General features: G+C 49.2%; 1 protein-coding gene across 17 annotated transcripts in view; it reads left to right on the forward strand.

The window, feature by feature from the left end:
• Positions 1–10,572, forward strand: part of ptprfb (protein tyrosine phosphatase receptor type Fb) — a 116,503-nt gene that overhangs the window by 16,843 nt on the left and 89,088 nt on the right. For 2 of the 17 annotated variants that reach the window (XM_081723828.1, XM_081723830.1), the window contains exon 1: positions 10,255–10,558. The exons of the other annotated variants lie outside the window; for them this stretch is intronic. The gene's annotated coding sequence lies outside the window, so the exon portion shown is untranslated. Of the gene's footprint in view, positions 1–10,254; positions 10,559–10,572 lie in introns of those variants that run through there. 17 annotated transcript variants of the gene reach the window in all.

Below are 10,572 nucleotides of genomic sequence, written 5' to 3' on the forward strand. Positions count from 1 at the left end.
ATGTGCTGATAAGGCGCTTGGCGGCTCATTTACCGTATCTGAAAGACGGGGACAGACTGAAAGATGGGGACAGACCGCCCGCTAATTGCTAGCGCTCCTCTGCCGTTGCCTCGTTGCTGGCGTGTTTCACCAAGAAGGGTGTAAAGTGACCTTAAATCTGTTATTTCTTTGGCGTAGCCCTATAGGCTGAAGCTGGGAACGATTCCCCATGGTACCCGCAAGGAGTGCAAAACCGTGTTCTTTGTGAATCCTTCTGGCTCATAAACAGGCTTTGCTTTTCGTCTTAGTGGAGCTCTTAAGTGACAGTACTTTTGTTTATACTTTTGCATGCATCTTTTGGGGGCGAAAAACCAGCTGCTGTCACTCTCGGAGGTTTAACAGCGCTGCATTTCCTCCAGCAGGATGGCAGGATGCCTCGCGCGTGTTGAGTTCAGGACCGTTTGCCTCTAAGTGAAATATGGGCTGCGGTAATGAAAATGCACATGCAATTGAGTTAAATATCCTGTCCAGGGGATGGGAGAGCAAGCAGGTGAGGAGGGCGTCGTTTATCCCTCCAGATATATGGACTGTCTCGGGGACTGTCGCGTCTCGTTTGTTTATTTCACGCCAAGCACCCTGCCGCGCGGCGAAGTAACTCCCCATCCTCGAGCGTGTCCTGTCGCGTCGGGTCCTATTAATAATGCGCCCAACAAAAGGCAGAGAGACGAGCGTCAAGGAGCAGTCCCTCTTCATCATGCTTAAAGGCTGAGGCAGAGGAGTGCTTCGCTGGCGCACTGGACGCCCCCCCAACGTCTCCCACCACCTAAAAGGCGGGAGGGAGTTTGAGAACCGTTTAGAAACCACTCCCACCCGTCACCTCCTGCTCCACTTTGGGAACAGGACACTAGGAGATTTTTCCAGCCACCCCCAGGTGCAATGTAACGTGAGCTACCAGCCCTCTCCCAAGCTCGTGATTGGGTGGAGCCCTTCTCAGACCCCAGCCTCGTGAAGTTCAGGCTGCACCTCGTTTCTGTACTCTGTTGAAGATGCTCTCGTTACGTCAGCTGATGCCGTTTCCGTATGTAGGCGGTCAGCATAGATTTCGAATGGTGTTGCGATGCTCACATGTTGTGGGAAATGGGTGTTGTGATGTTAGGACTGGGCATTCTGCTTTACTGAAGAAGTGTTAAATTGCCCTCGGATCCTTTTGCCGTGTTCGCCCTCGTTATAATTTTGGCAGGAGCTGTTTTCACTTGAGTGTTTGGTTTACCAAGAGCAAGTGTTAGGCTGTCGAGGCCTGTGTGTGTGCGGGTGCGTGCACCTCTCCCTCTCCCTGCATGACCCTTGCTGGCTGAGAAGGCAGATTGTTGACTCTGAATTAGCTATGATTTTTGCAGGGTCAAAGTTCAGCTGTTGCGCTAGAGAGAGGGCTGTGTGGAGAGCGCTTTAGCCATGTTCCCCCACCAGGCACCACTGTGGCAAGCAGCCCTGGGTCACCGACGGGGGACATCTTACAGAAACAAAGCTCTCATGCATCTGCCTTGTAAAAATTTTTTTGGCCTCACAGAGAAGCAAACCAGGCTATTTTCTAACAACTCTTACGACCGCACTAGCAGATATTGCTAAGATGTACCACAGAATTGAATTTATTACCAGTAAGGCACCAGGGCCGCAGAGAACGATCATTTTAATTGCCTGCATTATCGTAATGGCCAGCCACCGTCTCTGTATTTTGGTCAATTAGGACAGAAACTAACAACACACAACTTTTGGAGCAAGATATCAGTCAAGCAAAGGTCAAGAAAGCAAGTGACGCACGCACACACACACACACACACACACACACACACACTCTTCTTCAGCCAATCTTATCTCATATGTCCAGTTAGCCTGACTTTGCACAAAGCAAATTCCTTTGTCCCGTGCGGACTCAGTCAAAGAAACCCTAAGCACTAAAAGGACAGAGTGCTCTGTGCCTCTCGCTGGCGAGCAAGAGCGACGTGTTAGCATTGTGTAGATATGCATCCATCAGCCACTGGTCCAGTTCCCAGTCTTTTTTACTGCATGAATGTGTCCATTGTCCAGTTGAGGACCAGATGGGAAATGCTTGATATCCAGTGAGTCAGCCTTCCATATTTCTTTCCGCCAAGATACGCGGCAAAAGTGCGCCGCAAGGATTCTGCAGCGGCTCCTGGCCAAAAGACCTTGGAAGTACTGTCAGTTCCAGAAAGCACTAATTAAATGCAATTTCTCATTACATCAGCAGCTACTCACAAAAATTTGACACGGCTCTGTGAAATTGTTATTTTTATCACAGCTGTTTCTTGTGGCAACTGTAAGCCTAAGAAAAATGTTGCAACTGGAGAAATACATCTTCTTTTGGAACAACAATCGAAAAAATTCTTCTCAAAATTCAACAAGTTTAATTTTTTATCAACTGTAACTTGCTCAGTCTATGTACCCTACAGGAAGTAGAATGCAGTACCCTTGATTTAGGCAGTTATTTTGCTGTCATATTAAAAGATTATTCACAAAAAACCTGATTATCTAAAATAATATGTTATAGTGCCAGTCCGTAGATGGAGAATTCCATGGTGTCTATTTCACCCTCAGATCTAAAGTCTGTAGTCAGTCCTGTCATATACACACATCCAGCCATTCAGCTCGTCTACATGGATCATCTTCACATCACTGCATTTTGCGGACCTGAAACTGCTCTATTTTAAGTGAATGGGTCGTGATTTTTTTTTTATATGCTAATTGAAATGTCTCAGTTGTTACAAAATATCGAAATGGTTCACACACAAACTCGCCACAGCACAGACCTATATCTTTTGAAATTGCTTTGGTTTTAACGATTCATGTTATGAGTTGTCGTGTAATTGAGGTCATAGCGCTAATAGCTGCGGTTAGTTCACTCATTAAATAGCGGTCAGCGTGACCTTTGTACACTGAATAGGTGCAAGACAGGGAGACACTGTGTTTGGTTTTGAGAAATCGCAGTATGACTTGGTAGGCGTTTTTGTAGGCCTTTTTTTGGCTGACTCCAAAGCAGCCGATCGCAACACTCTGCCGCGTCGAAATTGCGGCGTGGTGGGAAGATGTGCAGCATTTCTCCGGCGCGCCCTAAAGCTGCCCAGGGGCACGCCGCCCCTTCCACCCATCTGTCGCAGCCCATCAGGGCGAGCGAGCCGTGGCGTGTCCCGGCACGGGAGAGCGGCAGCGCCGGGCCCCGCTAATCCCCGTCTGCATGGGAAGAATGGCCCCTCTCTGCTCCTCGGATCCACTTGGATTCCCGTTTCAGGCTCGTGGAGGGGGGGCGCAACCTGCTGGAAAACGTGGGGCGTTACCATGCAGGGTTGATGGCCAGCAGTACGCTCTTTAGCATGGGCTTCTCGTGCAGGCTAAGCCCAGCTTTTCCGTGTCTGGAAAACCAGACCTGCCTTCCCAACAGTGTCCAGTCCAGAGTGAGAAGTGGTGTCCAAAAGTTGGTTTCGATCGAAGGGTTCAGTGTGGCTGAGCCGCTCGGAGCTAGCGTCAGCCCCGTTGCCATGCCAGTGAACCACATCCACTTCCAGTTCAGCAATTCCCCTTCTCTATGCATTGACAAGACAACTGGGTGCCTCGGATAACAACCGCATTCCTAAAGGTGAGTAACTACCTCTGCTCCTGGTGACAGCAGCCATCATTAAGTACTCTTCTCTGAGAAAATATTAGGTGCCCCCCCCCCCCCCCCCCGTCCTGTCCCATAAAACGAACAGTTTAACTTACTTTTATTGCAGCCTGGCTTGGTGTTGCAGCCTATTGGTCTGCTTTTATGTCATGGAAGACCCATTGATCTCCGCCTGGTTCACACAGGTTTCGTTCTTGTATATAAAAATTAAGATCAACATCACAGATGCAGGCCAGGTCTGCAGAACAGACAGTGAAGCCTGCTGGCAATGTCAAGAATTTGAATGGTAAACAACGCAAAACAGCCGTAAAACGGCATTTTTTTTGTGATTTTAAGATTAATGTTTTAGAATGAATGACCGCAAGGAATGTATTTCCTCATTTTCTTTTCTGCCCTCTGTTTTTGTCCTTTGTTTTTGAGATGGCAGGATATCTCTCTGTCGTCTGTGGTGAAACCTGTTCTCTTTATCCAGGGGAAATCAATTCTTATGTAATTAGGAATGACTTGAAATGACTCTCTAAGCACAAGATGACATCTTTTTGCCATGTCGGTTAACGTTCCTGTGTAGTAGTAGCAGTGTGCTCCTTGGGAAATTCTCGTTTTCCCGTATCATTCCACCAAAACTAAAAGGTCACATCCGCACAGTCCAGTCAGACCTCAGTCTGTAAACTCAAGTCCCACCACCCGCCAAATGTCCTGCGCGCTGGGCACAGAAAATGCCTGCTGATTTTCACTCATGCATTCTTTAATATCCAGACCCTAGCAGTGAGTTTGGAGGAGGAGGAGGAGATATCTTAGGACGTGATCATATGTGCGGGAAAAACCCAGGCCGAGTCGTTTCTCGTCAGCTGCAAATCTCCTGCAAGCCGTTTGAATGTGGGAGGAAGTGGCAGTGAAATGCGTAGATTTCCTATGCGGCGGAGACCTCAGCATGGCAGGATGAAGAACAGGCAGACAAAAGAGTTGTGCCGTTCACACCCTGAACGGCCCCCGACCCTGCTTCAGAGGGTAGCGCCAGACAGATGTGTACACAGCTCTCACACAGCCTTGCTGTGTGTGTGTGTGTGTGTGTGTGTGTGTGTGTGTGTGTGTGTGTGTGTGTGTGAGCGTGCACACGCTCTACCTAAAAGAGCCGTGTTCCCATTCCCACTCTCACTCACACTGGCTCTTATCTTCTCCCATCCGTCAAGGCTTTGTTAATGCGACAGCACTGGCAAATATCTCCCATGATGGATTACTCACTCATTAGGCTGCGTGTCTGTGTGTATGTTTGCATGCGTGTGTAAGTATAAAATAGGACTTGGGCAGGTCTGGGTTCTTTTGTGCCACCCAATATGTTTGCATTCTTGGTAACCTGCCAGTTTTATCGTAAGCTGTCACCACGATTGTCTTGAGTCACGTGTGCTTAATTGTGTGACGTGTGTTTTCTTTTCCACCTTGTTAAGCCACAACAGTGTCCCCTGGTTGCCAGGTATCATGTTTCTCTGTTTTCATTCCACACGTTAGACATCAGAGTATGGGACTGTTTCACGTGTGCCCTTTTCGACATAGTGACCCTAAACATTAAATCACCCACTGGGAAAAATGAATCCATTAACCTGTGGTTTAAAATGAAGACTATTCCTTCAGTCAGAAAGGAAAAACATTATAATGTAACTTTTTTTTAATGGAATGTTGTATCCTTTTGTTTGATTTTTTTAAAAATGTGGTTTAATGAGGGTATTAGAAGTGAACTACTCTGGTTTGCTCTGCGTCGAGGGAGCAGGATACACAGACTCTGACGCATGATACGTTACGGGAGGACTCCTGAGTTTGCTCCTCGGGTGGTTTTGTGTCTCAGTTGTGTTGCATTACTGCACACCGGTTGGGCCTGTAAGCAGCAGAAATGAACCTGCTTGTGTTAAACTGCTCGGTGTCCTCGCAGTTCCTATCGAGTTCCCCCTCTCCATTCTAAACGTGAACATAATTTTACCTGGACTTCATTTATACACATTTTGATATTTCGTAGCATGAAATGTAAAAGGAAGTTGTTTTATTGAGTTTTATTTGACAGACTTTTTTTACATAGCTTAAATTCTGTCAAATCGCATTTGGAGGCAAAACGCATTGAGGTTCAGACTACAGCAATTTGCAGTGTTATCTTTGTCTGCACAAAGTGCCCAAGATCTCTCACCAAAGTGCCTCTCTGGCTTTGGTAACACTATGACCATGTTTGTTTCAGCCTCTACACTGACTGCTATGAACAGCCGTGTGTCATTTTCACCGTCCTAGTATTATATTTGGAGACGAGTCACGTCACTTTGGGGTTTTTTGTGTGTTAAGTTGTTTTTACCCTTTCTGAAAGTCATTCTGCACATTTTTTAAATCCCAAACCTTTCATTCTTGTTTTACAGCCAGTTCCCAATGTGTCTCATCTGCTACCAGTCGGTTGAGGTCAGAGGTGAGCGCACGCTCGTCCTCGCGCGCATCCCGCCGCGCGTTTTTCACACTGCGTTGCCAGGCGCCTGCACACACTCTGAGGAGAATACTAATCATTTTCTTTGAGCAGGCACCTTTACTGGGCAACCATCCACGGAGGGAAAAAAAAACAAAAAACCCACAAGTTGCTTCATGGGCTGCTTTTGCCAAACAACAGGTTCTTTTGTGAACATTTTTTTATTTTATTTGTTGTTTTGAAACAGCAATCGTGCTGACTGCTACAGTTGGTGTCTCATATCAGAGATGACTCCACTCCCTGCGCTGACCAAAGCAGCAAGTTTGACTGCCCGTATCGTAATGAAGTTTGTTACACACATGACTGCTACAGCTCTGGTCAACACAGTAATACAGCACTTGAACTAAACCATTGCTAAAACAAACCTAACGTGCCCTCGATTGCTGCGATCAGTCCTGCTGCTGGCTCATTGGAAAGAGAGGCTGTCGCCCATTGGTCACTGCCGGCTTGTGGGACAGAAATGCCATCACCCCATTGGTCACTGCTGTCTTGTGGGAGGGGAATGCCAATGTCACTTGAGATTTCTTCAGTCATTTTTTTCAGTGTTTCCAGCCCTTAGCATGACTCTCAGGACGTTTTCCTTTTTTGCCCTCGTCAAAATGAGTGGTGGTGAGTTTTCGGTGCACACACATGCACCTACCCTACTGGGCTAATGACGTCACACACACAAAGCAGATTTAAAAGGACACTCCTGGTCCAAACTACAAATCATTGGGCCGAAAATTAGCAAGAACTAAAAACTGCACTTGAGACCCACGCCACCATTCGCTTGTCACTGCTTGTGGCCGCAGTAAATATTTGGGCAGGAAAGCTAGAAAGGAAGAAATTCACTTACAAAGTCTTCATACACAAAGGTAAAATCATGAAAATATCACCATTAAATGTTTTGATGTAATCTTCGAACTAACACACGTCTGGGTATTCAAAACCTTGCAGTTATCTGCTGATGAGACTATTAAAAGCGTGATATGCAGTTTGGGGTGTGGACCTTTGTGTTTACCCTGTGCTCAGTAGTGTACCTGCACATGCTGTGTTGTCTTTTACACTGGAGTCCCGGGGTCACTTTGGAGTCAGTCCTGACACCCCCCCCCCCCCCCCCCCCCACACACACACAGAGACAGACAGCCAGACAGCCTGGCCTGTATTTATGATCCTGGGGCCAGGGCAGATTCAGAGGTGCAGGCTAAAGAAAACAGGCCTGCGCAGGAAATGCCGTCATGTGGAGCCATTTTGAGTGATGTCATTACTGGGATGCCGACAGCAGCGGCTCTCGCGCGTGTCATTAAAATATCCCCGCAGTGAGAGAGCAGGGGCCTCCTGGAGGTCCGGAACCCCAGGACCTCCTTCCCGAGGACCCGGCCCTCAAGCTGGCCGACCCACCTCCGACACGCGACCTGGGCCATCCCTCCTGGCTAGCTATCGGATGCCTGCCCGCAGTAACTGCTCTGGCCGGAGAGCGGAGAGTCTCCGTACGTCGGGTTTCCCGCAGGCAAGCGGAGGATGAGAGCCCCGAGACGGGGCTGCCGCGCCTCTGACCCGGCCTGCCGGACAGCGGTAACCTGAACGCAGTTGATCCGGCCGGGCTGTATTAGCAGTGCAGCTGTACGTGGCCAGCAAGCGTCTGTCTCCTCCTCCTCCTCCTCCTCCTCCCTCCCCTCCCTCTCGTCCTCCGGCTTTCTCTTTCTTTGTCATTCGCTCCACCTGTCTGAAGAGGGCAGGCGTGAGCAGCCCACGTGTTCTAAAGTGGCCCATGTCGCTTCATTTCCCCGCTTTAATTGGGCTATCTAAATGCAACCCCGCTTTGTCAATACCCGCCGGGGTGACAGATAAAAATGATTTGTCTGCCGCATTCGACGGCACGCTTTACCCCCCCCACACCTTCCCCCCCCCCTTCTCCTCCTTCCATCTGTCTGTCTCTCCGCGTCCATCCTTCTGTCTGCGCGCCCATACACACGCCAAATACGCAGAGTAACCGAAAACCCAGAAGGTCACCTGGAACTAAACCCCCTCCGGCCCCTCGCACCCGCGCCCAAGGCTGCTGTTGCAAGCGCGTTCTCATCTCCGTGTTCGCGTTCGTACGCGCTACCCTCGCTTCTGCCGTAACCTCTCGCCGCTCAAAGGGTGGGGGCGTGGCCTGACTGTGGGCAGGGCTTATGCAGACGACCTCGCCACCGACAGCTGTAGTAGTGCTGCAGGCAGCCGGTCCGTTGGCTGCCCGCCACACAGGTCCTGATCCGCAGATCCCGTCTCTCAATGGCCGTCGAACGTGCCGTTATCTGTCTCTTCCTTGTGCTTCACAGTGTTGATCAGTGTTGGTCAGTTGGTCACCAGCTTTCCCCTGCCATGGTAGGCAATTTTTGTACAATAGCAAAAAAAAAAAAAAAAAAAGTTGCTTCAGACAACTAAAAGGTGTGTGTGTGTGTGTGTGTGTCATCCACACGTGTGACCACCCGCGCAGGTGTCATCCAGTGCATGCCATCCCCGCGTGCGTCCGACCACGGAGAGAGCCGCACATGCGTGGCTTTGCCGGGCTCCTTCCACGGCGAAGCAGAGACTTCCCGCTGCCAGGGACTCGCTTCCCGCACGCTCAGCACTTCTCAACTTGCTGAGTAACGTGAGAAACAGAAGCTCGTTTAAAAAAGCCAAAAACGGCTGACCGCTGCTCAGAAGCCTTTTCAGCATGCTGGGCAGGGTTAAAAACTTTTATATTCATTTGCAAGCATCAGGAAAAACCTCAAAGATAATTTCCGCAGCACACACACGCGCACACACACACACACACACACACACACACCTACACCTACGCTTGTGCAGGTGAACGAGAAGAGCAGGGAATCAGTTTCTGTATAAAGTTGGTTGACTGAGTGAGATCCATCACAAGGCTGTTTTGAACGCAGTTTAGCGTTCAGCTTGCCCCTCGGCATGGCGGGTGAGCAGCGTTATTTCACGCTGGCGTTAACGGGGGTAACCTGTTCCACACAACGTGCCACTCCCACGCCAACCTCCTGGAGTTCTGGAAGTAACTGGAACGCGAGGCGTCAGAAAATGGGGTTGAGCTCCGAGCCCAGGCGCCGGCAGGGTGCAAGTGTCCCGTCTCCCGAGGCAACGTGGAGGGCGTCTCTGCACTTCGCTTGCCTTTCGAGGAGCAGGAGCGAGAGAGACACAAGATTGCTGCGTCCACAGAGCCACCTCCAGCGTCTCACGAGCATCTACCTCTCAACAGAAGGATGTAAAAAAACAAAAACAAAAAATGTCCTCCTTTGACTGTGTTACACCAGTGCAATCGCTTAGAATTCTCCAGTGGCCTTCAGGGCATTGCATTCCTGAGTGTGCTTGTTCTGGGGGCTGGGGGGGGGGGGGTCGCCCCCTTGAGGCGGTCTGTAATCCAATAAACATCATCGTGTCCAATCGACATTAAGGGAAAGTTATGGGTGGTGTGTGTGTGGGGGGGGGGCTCTGCGAGGTGGAGGGGGGACACCACAGGCCATCTCTCTCTCTCTCCCCCCCCCCCCCCCCCCCCCCATTGATTCCTCACCAAAATTGTAGAATCCCGCAGACCACCAACACAGGATGGTCGGTGGCACCGGGGCAGGCTGACTGGGGGTGAAGGATGTTTGTTCACTCATTTATTTATTCACAGGAATGTTGGTTTCTCTAATAATTTCTAGGTGTAAATTCATACAATCTATTTTAAAAGGTGTCAGAAAATGCTATGGCTTTATGGCTGTAACATTTTGTTGCTGCATGCACAAAATGAGTTTTCTTGGGAGGAGGGTTGTAATTTGTCAGTTTTAATACATTTTCACAATGAAATACGGTTTCCACTTTAATCAGGCAAAGTCCTGATTAAACGTCAGGTGTCGTGGTGCGTTAGACAACGCGCACACAGGCAAACACCTTAACCCTCACAGGTAAGCGGTAGTTAAAAAGCAAAACCACGCCCTCTATTGGTCAGGAGCTCAGGAAGGTAGCCTCGTCACCACCCTGCGTTCTCCACCTATGATGAAACCTGATTCCCATGACATCACACGCTGGCTCCACCCACCTCCACTGGCCCCGGGCACTTTTCAGAGTGTGAAGAAGCTTTGTCTCAGAAGTGACTCTCTAAAAAACACCACAGGACCACAGAGGAACCCCCGGAGACAAGTTAACATTTTGACGAGGAAGCAATAGACCCAGTCAACTTTAATAACGCTCTTGTAATGGATTAGGACTTTGAGAGAAGCAGCAGCTTTGTCTTCTCTTGTACTCCTTGGGAACAAGATTTCTCCACCTGGATGTTACGCGTAAAACGGATTTGAATGTGGTGATTGCCGTTGGGAATAACTGCAAAGCCAATTTGTCAAGGTGAATCCTGGGATTTGCGTTCCCTGAAAACTTGTGGATTTTGGCTTTCTGTTCTGTGGCGATGGGTAAGTTTGCTCAT

This window comes from Electrophorus electricus, chromosome 11, assembly GCF_041902795.1.
Source record: "Electrophorus electricus isolate QZ-2024a chromosome 11, ASM4190279v1, whole genome shotgun sequence".
Classification (NCBI taxonomy): domain Eukaryota; kingdom Metazoa; phylum Chordata; class Actinopteri; order Gymnotiformes; family Gymnotidae; genus Electrophorus; species Electrophorus electricus.